The sequence below is a fragment of the Rutidosis leptorrhynchoides genome, chromosome 11, assembly GCF_046630445.1.
Source record: "Rutidosis leptorrhynchoides isolate AG116_Rl617_1_P2 chromosome 11, CSIRO_AGI_Rlap_v1, whole genome shotgun sequence".
Classification (NCBI taxonomy): domain Eukaryota; kingdom Viridiplantae; phylum Streptophyta; class Magnoliopsida; order Asterales; family Asteraceae; genus Rutidosis; species Rutidosis leptorrhynchoides.
In genome coordinates, this window is record NC_092343.1 from 143,024,935 (window position 1) to 143,042,418 (window position 17,484).

The window sequence follows — 17,484 nt, forward strand, 5'->3', positions numbered from 1 at the left end:
ATATTACGACGGAGTGCTGTCCGAGTGATTTCAAAATAGTTTTTTTTTTGAATGAGTCGAAGCTAAGGAAATTATGGGTTATAGCTATGGAGGTGATGGGTGTAGTGACCCGAACTTTTCCATGTTTATATATATTAATTGAGATTGATATTTACATGATTAAATGTTTCCAACATGTTAAGCAATCAAACTTGTTAAGACTTGATTAATTGAAATGTGTTTCATATAGACAATTGACCACCCAAGTTGACCGGTGATTCACGAACGTTAAAACTTGTAAAAACTATACGATAACATATATATGGTTATATATATAGTTAACATGTTTTTATTATAAGTATGTATCTCATTAGGTATTTTAACAATGAGTTATATACATAAAAATGAGACTATTAATTTAAGAAACTCGAAAACGATATATATAACGATTATCGTTATAACAACGTCTTACTAGGTACATATGAATCATATTAAGATATTGATACACTTGGTTAATTATGTTAAATGATAATTAAATATATTATTAAGTGTATTAACAATGAAATACATATGTAAAAATAAGACTACTAACTTAATGATTTCGAAACGAGACATATATGTAACGATTTTCGTTGTAACGACATTTAACTGTATATACATCATACTGAGATATATTATATATCATAATATCATGATAATATAACAATTTAACATCTCATTTGTTATAATAAACAATGGGTTAACAACATTCAACAAGATCATTAACCTAAAGGTTTCAAAACAACATTTACATGTAACGACTAACGATGACTTAACGACTCAGTTAAAATGTATATACATGTAGTGTTTTAATATGTATTCATACACTTTTGAAAGACTTCAAGACACTTATCAAAATACTTCTACTTAACAAAAATGCTTACAATTACATCATCGTTCAGTTTCATCAACAATTCTACTCGTATGCACCCGTATTCGTACTCGTACAATACACAGCTTTTAGATGTATGTACTATTGGTATATACACTCCAATGATCAGCTCTTAGCAGCCCATGTGAGTCACCTAACACATGTGGGAACCATCATTTGGTAACTAGCATGAAATATCTCATAAAATTACAAAAATATGAGTAATCATTCATGACTTATTTACATGAAAACAAAATTACATATCCTTTATATCTAATCCATACACCAACGACCAAAAACACCTACAAACACTTTCATTCTTCAATTTTCTTCATCTAATTGATCTCTCTCAAGTTCTATCTTCAAGTTCTAAGTGTTCTTCATATATTTTACAAGTTCTAGTTACATAAAATCAAGAATACTTTCAAGTTTGCTAGCTCACTTCCAATCTTGTAAGGTGATCATCCAACCTCAAGAAATCTTTGTTTCTTACAGTAGGTTATCATTCTAATACAAGGTAATAATCATATTCAAACTTTGGTTCAATTTCTATAACTATAACAATCTTATTTCAAGTGATGATCTTACTTGAACTTGTTTTCGTGTCATGATTCTGCTTCAAGAACTTCGAGCCATCCAAGGATCCGTTGAAGCTAGATCTATTTTTCTCTTTTCCAGTAGGTTTATCCAAGGAACTTAAGGTAGTAATGATGTTCATAACATCATTCGATTCATACATATAAAGCTATCTTATTCGAAGGTTTAAACTCGTAATCACTAGAACATAGTTTAGTTAATTCTAAACTTGTTCGCAAACAAAAGTTAATCCTTCTAACTTGACTTTTAAAATTAACTACACACATGTTCTATATCTATATGATATGCTAACTTAATGATTTAAAACCTGGAAACACGAAAAATACCATAAAACCGGATTTACGCCGTCGTAGTAACACCGCGGGCTGTTTTGGGTTAGTTAATTAAAAACTATGATAAACTTTGATTTGAAAATTGTTATTCTGAGAAAATGATTTTTATTATGAACATGAAACTATATCCAAAAATTATGATTAAACTCAAAGTAGAAGTATGTTTTCTAAAATGGTCATCTAGACGTCGTTCTTTCGACTGAAATGACTACCTTTACAAAAACGACTTGTAACTTATTTTTTCGACTATAAACCTATACTTTTCTGTTTAGATTCATAAAATAGAGTTCAATATGAAACCATAGCAATTTGATTCACTCAAAACGGATTTAAAATGAAGAAGTTATGGGTAAAACAAAATTGGATAATTTTTCTCATTTTAGCTACGTGAAAATTGGTAACAAATCTATTCCAACCATAACTTAATCAACTTGTATTGTATATTATGTAATCTTGAGATACCATAGACACATATACAATGTTTCGACCTATCATGTCGATACATCTATATATATTTCGGAACAACCATAGACACTCTATATGTGAATGTTGGAGTTAGCTATACAGGGTTGAGGTTGATTCCAAAATATATATAGTTTGAGTTGTGATCAATACTGAGATACGTATACACTGGGTCGTGGATTGATTCAAGATAATATTTATCGATTTATTTCTGTACATCTAATTGTGGACAACTAGTTGTAGGTTACTAACGAGGACAGCTGACTTAATAAACTTAAAACATCAAAATATATTAAAAGTGTTGTAAATATATTTTGAACATACTTTGATATATATGTATATATTGTTATAGGTTTGTGAATCAACCAGTGGCCAAGTCTTACTTCCCGACGAAGTAAAAATCTGTGAAAGTGAGTTATAGTCCCACTTTTAAAATCTAATATTTTTGGGATGAGAATACATGCAGGTTTTATAAATGATTTACAAAATAGACACAAGTATGTGAAACTACATTCTATGGTTGAATTAACAAAATCGAATATGCCCCTTTTTATTAAGTCTAGTAATCTAAGAATTAGGGAACAGACACCCTAATTGACGCGAATCCTAAAGATAGATCTATTGGGCCTAACAAACCCCATCCAAAGAACCGGATGCTTTAGTACTTCGAAATTTATATCATATCCGAAGGGTGTCCCGGAATGATGGGGTTATTCTTATATATGCATCTTGTTAATGTCGGTTACCAGGTGTTCACCATATGAATGATTTTTATCTCTATGTATGGGATGTGTATTGAAATATGAAATCTTGTGGTCTATTATTATGATTTGATATATATAGGTTAAACCTATAACTCACCAACATTTTTGTTGACGTTTTAAGCATGTTTATTCTCAGGTGATTATTAAGAGCTTCCGCTATCGCATACTTAAATAAGGACGAGATTTGGAATCCATGCTTGTATGATATTGTGTAAAAACTGCATTCAAGAAACTTATTTTGTTGTAACATATTTGTATTGTAAACCATTATGTAATGGTCGTGTGTAAACAGGATATTTTAGATTATCATTATTTGATAATCTACGTAAAGCTTTTTAAAACCTTTATCTATGAAATAAAGGTTATGGTTTGTTTTAAAAATGAATGCAGTCTTTGAAAAACGTCTCATATAGAGGTCAAAACCTCGCAACGAAATCAATTAATATGGAACGTTTTTAATCAATAAGAACGGGACATTTCAGTTGGTATCAGAGCGTTGGTCTTAGAGAACCAGAAAATTTGCATTAGTGTGTCTTATCGAGTTTGTTAGGATGCATTAGTGATTCTGGACTTCGACCGTGTTTTCTTTAAAAATGATTGCTTAACATTTTTGTTGGAAACTATATATTTTTAACATATGAATATTATGTGATATATTAATCTCTTAATGTGTTTGATATTATGTGATAGATGTCTACCTCTAGAACAAGTCCCATTGACTCACCTAATAATAATGAAGAGTCAAATGTAAATTGGAATGATTCGTGGACTGATTCACAAGTTCCCGAAGAGGAACCGGAAGAAGAGTCGGAACCGGAAGAAGAATCGGAACCAGAAGAAGAATCGGAACCGGAAGAAGAATCGGAACCGGTGGGGGAAATAATAAAACGGTTAAGTAAAAGAGAATCCTCAACCAACCGACCAAGGTTAATTATGGTCAATGGTGTTTCCGCCAAGGAAGCAAAATATTGGGAGGATTACCAATTCTCCGATGAATCGGATTCCGACGAGAATTCCAATGATGTTATAGAAATTACCCCAACTGAATTTAAAAAGGCAAAAGAAAATAATAAGGGAAAGGGCATAAAAATAGAGAAATCTAATTCTAACCCCGATGAACTTTATATGTATCGTCAACCCCCGAAGTCCTTAAGTTGTAACAATGACCCGGGAACCTCTAAACCACCAGGTTTTTCTAAACCAATGTGGACAACGACGGCTCGTATTAGGGGAACATCATATATCCCTAGAAACTTGGCAAAACGAACCAAAACCGAAGAAGAAGAAACGAGCGAGTCGGAATAAGATAGTTGTATTCATGTGGTGTAATATATGTAATATAGTGTTCTTATGCTTTATGATATATGTAAAAATTTCTTGTATTAATAAGTATTTTTTTTTATGAATCTAACTCTTGTCTATTTTACAGTTTAAAAACACAAAATGGATAGACAACCCAATATTTTAAGAGACCTACCCGGAGACATGATTGATGAAATCTTGTCTAGAGTCGGCCAGAATTCCTCGGCACAACTATATAAGGCGAGATCAGTTTGTAAGACATTCGAAGAACGTTCCAAGAATGTCTTGGTTTATAAGAGACTTTCGTTTGAAAGATGGGGGATATCACATTGGGAAACCCATAAGTTACGATGTGTTTACTTTGACGCATATATTGCGGGGAACCCAAATGCTATTTTACGCAACGGGTTAAGAAATTATTTTGACTCAATATATCCAAATATTGGACTTCGTGATTTAGAAAAAGCGGCTAACATGCAACATAAAGAAGCATGTTATGCTTACGGATTAGTAATGTTCGCTTCTCACCAAAGTGAGAACAAGAACATCGGGCTATAACTATTAAACAAAACGTTTCCACAAGTGACGGAGTCGGTAATTGGGGTAAGAAATGAGGTTTTTAGATTATTACGGGACTGTTGGACATTACGTAACCCTCGTCCCTTTGACGACGTTACAACACGCTGTCTTATCAACGGCCATAACGGTTATGTTCCACAAGACCAAGGATGGGAAGTAGTCCTAGTAAAACCAGAATGCATGACTTGTTTCTGGACGTATGAATTACGTGTCTTTATTGCCTTTGCTGAACGACTTGTGTACTAGCTAGAATTATCTTCACAACTATCTTGTATCAAAGTTATTGTGTGCTATATTTCATGCTTTATGTAAAATAAGCGGTATTGTAAGTTTGTAAAATATTGTATAAAAGTTTGAACGCGAAATATTATTATAATCAGTTTTTCATATAGAATTGTAGTAGTTGAATTGTATATTAGCTACTAAGTATGAACTTAACGGGTAGGTACTACCCGAATTTAAACTTATAAAACGCTAATATGAAGAAAAAGCTTTTATAAATGAGTTCATATTATGCTACGAAATACTATTAACTACTCTTAATATTCTGTATGATTAACTTGTTCCATTTGACTATTTTGAAGGAAATGGCACCGACTACTCGACACACCGTGAATATGAATGAAGAGGAATTCCGTACTTTTCTAGCTTCAAACATAGCCGCAGTACAGGCTGCGCTACATACCAACAATAACCTTGGATCTAGCAGTACAGGAAATCGTGTAGGATGCACCTACAAAGAATTCACTGCCTGCAAACCTTTGGAATTTGATGGAACCGAAGGACCGATCGGATTGAAACGGTGGACCGAGAAGGTCGAATCAGTGTTTGCCATAAGTAAGTGTACTGAAGAGGACAAAGTGAAGTACGCTACGCATACCTTCACAGGTTCTGCGTTAACATGGTGGAATACCTATCTAGAGCAAGTGGGACAAGACGATGCGTACGCACTACCGTGGTCAGCATTCAAGCACTTGATGAACGAGAAGTACCGTCCCAGAACCGAGGTCAATAAGCTCAAGACAGAACTTAGAGGGTTACGAACCCAAGGATTTGATATTACCACGTACGAAAGACGATTCACAGAATTGTGCCTATTGTGTCCGGGAGCATTCGAAGATGAGGAAGAGAAGATCGACGCATTTGTGAAAGGATTACCGGAAAGAATCCAAGAAGATATAAGTTCACACGAGCCCGCCTCTATACAACAGGCATGTAGAATGGCTCACAAACTAGTGAACCAGATTGAAGAAAGAATTAAAGAACAGACTGCTGAAGAGGCCAATGTGAAGCAAGTCAAAAGAAAGTGGGAGGAAAACGGTGATAAGAATCACCAATACAACAACAACAGCAATTACAACAATAATCGCAACAATTATCCCAACAATCGCAATATCAATCGCAACTACAATAAACGGCCCAACAACAACAACAACAACAACAGCAACAGCAACTACAACAATGATCCCAACAACAATAATAACCGCAACAACAGCAACAATCAGAAGCAGCTATGCCAAAGGTGTGAAAAGTATCACTCGGGGTTCTGCACCAAATTTTGCAACAAGTGTAAAAGAAATGGTCATAGCGCGGCGAAGTGTGAGGTCTACGGACCAGGGGTTAATAGAACGAAAGGAACAAATGGTGTCGGAACGAGTAATGGCGGAGCAAGTAGTGTCGGAGCAAGTTATGCCAATGTAGTTTGTTATAAATGTGGAAAACCGGGCCACATTATTAGAAATTTCCCGAACCAGGAGAACACGAATGGATAAGGCCGCGGAAGAGTTTTCAATATTAATGCGGCAGAGGCACAGGAAGACCCGGAGCTTGTTACGGGTACGTTTCTTATTGACAATAAATCTGCTTACGTTTTATTTGATTCGGGTGCGGATAGAAGCTATATGAGTAGAGATTTTTGTGCTAAATTAAGTTGTCCATTGACGCCTTTGGATAGTAAATTTTTAATCGAATTAGAAAATGGTAAATTAATTTCAGCAGATAATATATGTCGGAATCGAGAAATTAAACTGGTTAGCGAAACATTTAAGATTGATTTGATACCAGTAGAGTTAGGGAGTTTTGATGTGATAATCGGTATGGACTGGTTGAAAGAAGTGAAAGCAGAGATCGTCTGTTACAAAAATGCAATTCGCATTATACGAGAAAAAGGAAAACCCTTAATGGTGTACGGAGAAAAGGGCAACACGAAGCTACATCTTATTAGTAATTTGAAGGCACAAAAACTAATAAGAAAAGGTTGCTATGCTGTTCTAGCACACGTCGAGAAAGTACAAACTGAAGAAAAGAGCATCAATGATGTTCCCATTGCAAAAGAATTTCCCGATGTATTTCCGAAAGAATTACCGGGATTACCCCCACATCGATCCGTTGAATTTCAAATAGATCTTGTACCAGGAGCTGCACCAATAGCTCGTGCTCCTTACAGACTCGCACCCAGCGAGATGAAAGAACTGCAAAGCCAATTACAAGAACTTTTAGAGCGTGGTTTCATTCGACCAAGCACATCACCGTGGGGAGCTCCTGTTTTGTTTGTCAAGAAGAAAGATGGTACATTTAGGTTGTGTATCGACTACCGAGAGTTGAACAAACTTACCATCAAGAACCGCTACCCACTACCGAGAATCGACGACTTATTTGATCAACTACAAGGCTCGTCTGTTTATTCAAAGATTGACTTACGTTCCGGGTATCATCAAATGCGGGTGAAAGAAGATGATATTCCAAAGACTGCTTTCAGAACACGTTACGGTCATTACGAGTTTATGGTCATGCCGTTTGGTTTAACTAATGCACCACCTGTGTTCATGGACCTTATAAACCGAGTGTGTGGACCATACCTTGACAAGTTTGTCATTGTTTTCATTGATGACATACTTATTTACTCAAAGAATGACCAAGAACACGGTGAACATTTGAGAAAGGTGTTAGAAGTATTGAGGAAGGAAGAATTGTACGCTAAGTTTTGAAAGTGTGCATTTTGGTTGGATGAAGTTCAATTCCTCGGTCACATAGTGAACAAAGAAGGTATTAAGGTGGATCCGGCAAAGATAGAAACTGTTGAAAAGTGGGAAACCCCGAAAACTCCGAAACACATACGCCAGTTTTTAGGACTAGCTGATTACTACAGAAGGTTCATCCAAGACTTTTCCAGAATAGCAAAACCCTTGACTGCATTAACGCATAAAGGGAAGAAATTTGAATGGAATGATGAACAAGAGAAAGTGTTTCAGTTATTGAAGAAAAAGCTAACTACGGCACCTATATTGTCATTGCCTGAAGGGAATGATGATTTTGTGATTTATTGTGATGCATCAAAGCAAGGTCTCGGTTGTGTATTAATGCAACGAACGAAGGTGATTGCTTATGCTTCTAGACAATTGAAGATTCACGAACAAAATTATACGACACATGATTTGGAATTAGGCGCGGTTGTTTTTGCATTAAAGACTTGGAGGCACTACTTATATGGGGTCAAAAGTATTATATATACCGACCACAAAAGTCTTCAACACATATTTAATCAGAAACAACTGAATATGAGGCAGCGTAGGTGGATTGAATTGTTGAATGATTACGACTTTGAGATTCGTTACCACCCGGGGAAGGCAAATGTGGTAGCCGATGCCTTGAGCAGGAAGGACAGAGAACCCATTCGAGTAAAATCTATGAATATAATGATTCATAATAACCTTACTACTCAAATAAAGGAGGCGCAACAAGGAGTTTTAAAAGAGGGAAATTTAAAGGATGAAATACCCAAAGGATCGGAGAAGCATCTTAATATTCGGGAAGACGGAACCCGGTATAGGGCTGAAAGGATTTGGGTACCAAAATTTGGAGATATGAGAGAAATGGTACTTAGAGAAGCTCATAAAACCAGATACTCAATACATCCTGGAACGGGGAAGATGTACAAGGATCTCAGGAAATATTTTTGGTGGCCGGGTATGAAAACCGATGTTGCTAAATACGTAGGAGAATGTTTGACGTGTTCTAAGGTCAAAGCTGAGCATCAGAAACCATCAGGTCTACTTCAACAACCCGAAATCCCAGAATGGAAATGGGAAAACATTACCATGGATTTCATCACTAAATTGCCAAGGACTGCAAGTGGTTTTGATACTATTTGGGTAATAGTTGATCGTCTCACCAAATCAGCACACTTTGTGCCAATAAGAGAAGATGACAAGATGGAGAAGTTAGCACGACTGTATTTGAAGGAATTCGTATCCAGACATGGAATACCAATCTCTATTATCTCTGATAGGGATGGCAGATTTATTTCAAGATTCTGGCAGACATTACAGCAAGCATTAGGAACTCGTCTAGACATGAGTACTGCCTATCATCCACAAACTGATGGGCAGAGCGAAAGGACGATACAAACGCTTGAAGACATGCTACGAGCATGTGTTATTGATTTCGGAAACAGTTGGGATCGACATCTACCGTTAGCAGAATTTTCCTACAACAACAGCTACCATTCAAGCATTGAGATGGCGCCGTTTGAAGCACTTTATGGTAGAAAGTGCAGGTCTCCGATTTGTTGGAGTGAAGTGGGGGATAGACAGATTACGGGTCCGGAGATTATACAAGAAACTACCGAGAAGATAATCCAAATTCAACAATGGTTGAAAACCGCCCAAAGTCGACAAAAGAGCTACGCTGACATTAAAAGAAAAGATATAGAATTTGAAATTGGAGAGATGGTCATGCTTAAAGTTGCACCTTGGAAAGGCGTTGTTCGATTTGGTAAACGAGGGAAATTAAATCCAAGGTATATTGGACCATTCAAGATTATTGATCGTGTCGGACCAGTAGCTTACCGACTTGAGTTACCTCAACAACTCGCGGCTGTACATAACACTTTCCACGTCTCGAATTTGAAGAAATGTTTTGCTAAAGAAGATCTCACTATACCGTTAGATGAAATCCAAATCAACGAAAAACTTCAATTCATCGAAGAACCCATCGAAATAATGGATCGTGAGGTTAAAAGACTTAAGCAAAACAAGATACCAATTGTTAAGGTTCGATGGAATGCTCGTAGAGGACCCGAGTTCACCTGGGAGTGTGAAGATCAGATGAAGAAGAAATACCCGCATCTATTTCCAGAAGATTCGTCAACACCTTCAACAGCTTAAAATTTCGGGATGAAATTTATTTAACGGGTAGGTACTGTAGTGACCCGAACTTTTCCATGTTTATATATATTAATTGAGATTGATATTTACATGATTAAATGTTTCCAACATGTTAAGCAATCAAACTTGTTAAGACTTGATTAATTGAAATGTGTTTCATATAGACAATTGACCACCCAAGTTGACCGGTGATTCACGAACGTTAAAACTTGTAAAAACTATACGATGACATATATATGGTTATATATATAGTTAACATGTTTTTATTATAAGTATGTATCTCATTAGGTATTTTAACAATGAGTTATATACATAAAAATGAGACTATTAATTTAAGAAACTCGAAAACGATATATATAACGATTATCGTTATAACAACGTCTTACTAGGTACATATGAATCATATTAAGATATTGATACACTTGGTTAATTATGTTAAATGATAATTAAATATATTATTAAGTGTATTAACAATGAAATACATATGTAAAAATAAGACTACTAACTTAATGATTTCGAAACGAGACATATATGTAACGATTATCGTTGTAACGACATTTAACTGTATATACATCATACTGAGATATATTATATATCATAATATCATGATAATATAACAATTTAACATCTCATTTGTTATAATAAACAATGGGTTAACAACATTCAACAAGATCATTAACCTAAAGGTTTCAAAACAACATTTACATGTAACGACTAACGATGACTTAACGACTCAGTTAAAATGTATATACATGTAGTGTTTTAATATGTATTCATACACTTTTGAAAGACTTCAAGACACTTATCAAAATACTTCTACTTAACAAAAATGCTTACAATTACATCCTCGTTCAGTTTCATCAACAATTCTACTCGTATGCACCCGTATTCGTACTCGTACAATACACAGCTTTTAGATGTATGTACTATTGGTATATACACTCCAATGATCAGCTCTTAGCAGCCCATGTGAGTCACCTAACACATGTGGGAACCATCATTTGGCAACTAGCATGAAATATCTCATAAAATTACAAAAATATGAGTAATCATTCATGACTTATTTACATGAAAACAAAATTACATATCCTTTATATCTAATCCATACACCAACGACCAAAAACACCTACAAACACTTTCATTCTTCAATTTTCTTCATCTAATTGATCTCTCTCAAGTTCTATCTTCAAGTTCTAAGTGTTCTTCATATATTTTACAAGTTCCAGTTACATAAAATCAAGAATACTTTCAAGTTTGCTAGCTCACTTCCAATCTTGTAAGTTGATCATCCAACCTCAAGAAATCTTTATTTCTTACAGTAGGTTATCATTCTAATACAAGGTAATAATCATATTCAAACTTTGGTTCAATTTCTATAACTATAACAATCTTATTTCAAGTGATGATCTTACTTGAACTTGTTTTCGTGTCATGATTCTGCTTCAAGAACTTCGAGCCATCCAAGGATCCGTTGAAGCTAGATCTATTTTTCTATTTTCCAGTAGGTTTATCCAAGGAACTTAAGGTAGTAATGATGTTCATAACATCATTCGATTCATACATATAAAGCTATCTTATTCGAAGGTTTAAACTCGTAATCACTAGAACATAGTTTAGTTAATTCTAAACTTGTTCGCAAACAAAAGTTAATCCTTCTAACTTGACTTTTAAAATTAACTACACACATGTTCTATATCTATATGATATGCTAACTTAATGATTTAAAACCTGGAAACACGAAAAACACCATAAAACCGGATTTACGCCGTCGTAGTAACACCGCGGGCTGTTTTGGGTTAGTTAATTAAAAACTATGATAAACTTTGATTTTAAAGTTGTTATTCTGAGAAAATGATTTTTATTATGAACATGAAACTATATCCAAAAATTATGATTAAACTCAAAGTGGAAGTATGTTTTCTAAAATGGTCATCTAGACGTCGTTCTTTCGACTGAAATGACTACCTTTACAAAAACGACTTGTAACTTATTTTTCCGACTATAAACTATACTTTTCTGTTTAGATTCATAAAATAGAGTTCAATATGAAACCATAGCAATTTGATTCACTCAAAACGGATTTAAAATGAAGAAGTTATGGGTAAAACAAAATTGGATAATTTTTCTCATTTTAGCTACGTGAAAATTGGTAACAAATCTATTCCAACCATAACTTAATCAACTTGTATTGTATATTATGTAATCTTGAGATACCATAGACACGTATACAATGTTTCGACCTATCATGTCGACACATCTATATATATTTCGGAACAACCATAGACACTCTATATGTGAATGTTGGAGTTAGCTATACAGGGTTGAGGTTGATTCCAAAATATATATAGTTTGAGTTGTGATCAATACTGAGATACGTATACACTGGGTCGTGGATTGATTCAAGATAATATTTATCAATTTATTTCTGTACATCTAACTGTGGACAACTAGTTGTAGGTTACTAACGAGGACAGCTGACTTAATAAACTTAAAACATCAAAATATATTAAAAGTGTTGTAAATATATTTTGAACATACTTTGATATATATGTATATATTGTTATAGGTTCGTGAATCAACCAGTGGCCAAGTCTTACTTCCCGACGAAGTAAAAATCTGTGAAAGTGAGTTATAGTCCCACTTTTAAAATCTAATATTTTTGGGATGAGAATACATGCAGGTTTTATAAATGATTTACAAAATAGACACAAGTATGTGAAACTACATTCTATGGTTGAATTATCGAAATCGAATATGCCCCTTTTTATTAAGTCTGGTAATCTAAGAATTAGGGAACAGACACCCTAATTGACGCGAATCCTAAAGATAGATCTATTGGGCCTAACAAACCCCATCCAAAGAACCAGATGCTTTAGTACTTCGAAATTTATATCATATCCGAAGGGTGTCCCGGAATGATGGGGATATTCTTATATATGCATCTTGTTAATGTCGGTTACCAGGTGTTCACCATATGAATGATTTTTATCTCTATGTATGGGATGTGTATTGAAATATGAAATCTTGTGGTCTATTATTATGATTTGATATATATAGGTTAAACCTATAACTCACCAACATTTTTGTTGACGTTTTAAGCATGTTTATTCTCAGGTGATTATTAAGAGCTTCCGCTGTCGCATACTTAAATAAGGACGAGATTTGGAATCCATGCTTGTATGATATTGTGTAAAAACTGCATTCAAGAAACTTATTTTGTTGTAACATATTTGTATTGTAAACCATTATGTAATGGTCGTGTGTAAACATGATATTTTAGATTATCATTATTTGATAATCTACGTAAAGCTTTTTAAAACCTTTATCTATGAAATAAAGGTTATGGTTTGTTTTAAAAATGAATGCAGTCTTTGAAAAACGTCTCATATAGAGGTCAAAACCTCGCAACGAAATCAATTAATATGGAACGTTTTTAATCAATAAGAACGGGACATTTCAATGGGTATGGTTCATGGGTATGCTCGTGAGGTCAATCTAGTGTTTATCATCTCCGTTGCGTCTACGTACTTTCCTGCAATATTGAATCTCAATATTGATACGTTCGTGAATCCGGGGCCAACCTTGCACTTGTTAAATGACGTCATATGTATTTTTACTACGAAATACAGTATTGTGAGTTTCATTTGCTCCTTTTTTAATTGCTTTTGCAATATATATTTTTGGGCTGAGAATACATGCGCTGCTTTTATAAATGTTTATGAAATAGACACAAGTACTTAAAAATACATTCTACGTTGAGTTGTACGACTGGCATACTTCCCTGTAGCTTGGTAACTACTATTTACATGGGTATTGTAAACGCGAATCCTGTTGATAGATCTATCGGGCCTGACAACCCTAACCGGGCTGGACGACCAGCATTCAACGGTTGCACAGTACTTCGTTTCAGTGACTACACTTGGTACAGTGTAGTGAGATTTCATAATAAAGGGAATATGCGACGTTGATTAAATGTTAAGTATGGTTACCAAGTGCTCAACCACTTAGAATTCTTTACATACACTTGCGAGTGTATTATGTTTATAATTATGAAATCTTGTGGTCTATTGAAACTATTGATAACTGTTGTTACGATAAACCTATGAACTCACCAACCTTTTGGTTGACACTTTTAAGCATGTTTATTCTCAGGTATGAAAGAAACCTTCCGCTGTGCATTTGCTCAATTTAAGGACATTACTTGGAGTCGATCATCGCAATGGGACCAGATGATGACTTCGTCCAGGTGGATAAGGACGGGTCCTCACAGTATGCACTAAATACACATAACAATATCTAGATGCATCATCAATAAAAGTTATTACATACTTTTTGTTTCCAAGTGAAGGTGTTGCATGAAAATCACATAAATCACTATGAATAAGTTGTAAAACTTTACTTTCTCTATTAACTTCCTTAAAAGGTTGTCTAGTTATCTTAGTAAGCATACAAGTTTTATACTTTTCATTATTTGTGTCAAATGCGGGAATTAAACTCATTTTGGACATATCTTTTAATCTTTTATGATGTATATGTCATAACCTAGCATGCCATAATTCTGATTTGTTTAAACTATTATTTACACTAGATGTAAGTATACAAACAGAATTAACATCAAAAGGATAAACAAGATTAAACCTAATCATACCATTACAAACATAACCAAATCCAACAAAAGTACCATGTCTTGACAAGATATACTTGTCACTTTCTAACACTTGTTTGTAACCAAACTTATTCAACACAAATTCAGACAAGAGATTATTTCAAATCCCGAGAACATACAAAACATTATCCAAACATAAAACATTTCCAAAAGTGAAATTAAGTAAAACACGTCCTATTCCTTTGATTGGTTCAGTTGCAACGTTACCCATCTTCACACAAGATCCATCTTCAATTGGTTGACATTCTTCAAACCAACGAAGATCTTTGCAAACATGACACGTCGCGCCCGAATCAACCCACCAAGCAACATCATCATCCTGAACATAAAATGCATCAAAAATCACAGAAATATAATTCTGAATATTATTAAATTTACATAACATATTCTGACCTTGTTGCTTTTCCGGATCCTTAGACCCACTAGGACCAGCGCCATCCTTTTTTCCTTTTCCAACACGGCAATCCTTCTTTATATGACCAGGTTTGCCACACTTCCAACATTCAAGTTTCGACTTTTTAAAATAACCAGACTTGTCATCACCGCCTTTGTTTTTACGTTTGTTGTTCTTAAACTTGTTGAACTTCTTAGAAGATTCACCTTCCACCATGTTAACAGAAGAATTCCCAACTTGATTCTTACCTTTCGGATTGTTGTCAAGTTCTTGAGTATTCAAAGCCTCTTCAATCCGAAAATGACTTCCAAGTTGAAGTAAAGTTAATTCTTCCTTGTTGTGTTTCAACATGTGTTTAAACGCTTTCCATGATGGAGGCAGTTTGTCAATAATCATTGCAACCGATATGGCTTCATCCATTTTCAGATTATGTTGAACAAACTGTCCCAAAATCCTCAACAATTCATGAAATTGTTCCATAACAGGTCTGGTATCAACCATCTTGTAATTCATGAAATTACCAACCAGAAACTTCTTACTAGAAGCATTATCTGCCATGTATTTGGATTCTAGTGAATCCCATAGTTCTTTTGCGGATTCGAAATTTTGGTAAACATCAAAGAGAGAATCAGACATACCATTCAAGATGTGTCCACGGCATATGTAATCGTCGTTATCCCATTTTTATCTCTTCTTAGTAACCTTCAGTGTTTCTTGTTCATCAAATTCAGGCCTGGGAGTACTCAGAATGTACACCACTTTCAGGGTTGTGAGAAGAAAGTGCATCTTCTTATGCCATCTACGAAAATCCTGCCCTTCAAACTTTGCCAATTTGTCAAACTTGCTTGTCATGTCTTTCACAGATTCTCTGTTCGTCATCTTCACAGAATACTTTGATGTTTGTTGTAAATTTATTGTTTCAATTTCGGATTTATGAGAGTCGTGTAATCACTTTCAGATCAAAGTATTTCGATGGTACAATCGAAATCTTGAATCAGATAAAACTCGGAAAATTTAGAACAGAGAATATGTTTTTGTGTGTATGAATTTGAAAACGTACCAGATGTATATAACCAAAAACCGGGTGTTTAATAACCGCCGAAAGGCAGTTCCAAAACTTCCGAATGATAGTTTTATAACTGCTAAAAACGAGTGTTTTATCCGGGCTTTTTATTTGGGTCAAACCGGGTCAAAATCGAATTTCAACAAATTTTTAATAAAGCGATGTTAACCCAGGGGCTCTGCCCCTTGGACCCCGCCAGGGGTTGCCACACCTTTGACCCCGCTATCGGGGGCGCTGCCCCCCAAGCCCCGTCATAATCAAGATAAGTTAAAACAAGTGTGCACTCCACACTTTCCCAAACTTGTTCGATATTTATCAAGATTATTTTGGTTAACAAATTAATCCCATTACACTTAAATCATATTGGTGACACAAATCACCAACACCTATTTGACCCTTTGTCATACTTATCAACAAAAAAATATGTAATAAATTGGAGGTTGTCCATTCATAAATAACTGGGTCAAGTATATTTCCTAGGGTTGAATATTAGTCTCACCAAAATTAGTTTCTAGTTGATGTAACCATGAACGCCTCTTCCAGGAATTGCAGAAAAATCCGATGTATTAAGAAGCCACCCAGTCTTTGTTGCATCATTTTGAGAATCTGGGGTTAGGTTGGGATCCTCAAAGAAATGGAAATGACGAGCGTACTCCAATATGGCCGTTCATATCGGATGTTCGCTATTAGCCTGAGACGAATTACATCACTCTTATGCAAGTGTGATATGTGTATATATAATATATATGTATATCAGTATATGTAAAATGATTTTGAGTTATATACCTAGCAGAAGCAACCAACGTCAAGAAATCTCCACGATCCATTTCAGAGAATTTTGACAATGATTAATGCAGCTTCATTTTGAGTTAACGTCCCCGTTTTGTCAAATTCTCTGTAATATTGTTCTTGAAGTTGTGATTGTTGTTAGGAAATTACAAACCTGAGCATCTGCAGGCGACGATGTGCACGATATAATAGATAAAACCACATCTCATTAAAAAATGCATAAAATAGTAACAATCCATATAGCAGGGCATGAGCGTTTAAACAAAGTAATATTACCTATTGTACCGCTTGTATGTACGAAATCGAACAGTGCTTGTAGTAGAGGTCCCAACAGAGGCAAGGCTACCATAGATGGACCTCAAAGCTCTATGAATTCTCTCTTAAGAGACTGTCTACGGGTAACAAAAAATGGCACCAGATCTTCATTACCTACAGTAACAACAGAAGAACTTTCTAAATTTTTGTTGGTTTGCCTTTTCTTA

The 17,484-nt window shown here is 34.8% G+C and overlaps 1 long non-coding RNA gene across 1 annotated transcript in view; it reads right to left on the reverse strand.

Annotated features, from left to right (window-relative positions):
- Positions 1 to 17,114, reverse strand: part of LOC139877936 (uncharacterized) — a 42,632-nt gene extending 25,518 nt beyond the window's left edge. The window contains exons 1-2 of the long non-coding RNA XR_011768838.1: positions 17,000 to 17,114; positions 16,713 to 16,904 (exon numbers count right to left, since the gene is read on the reverse strand). This is a non-coding gene — a long non-coding RNA (uncharacterized lncRNA). The remainder of the gene's footprint in view (positions 1 to 16,712; positions 16,905 to 16,999) is intronic.
- Positions 17,115 to 17,484: the final 370 nt, after the last annotated feature.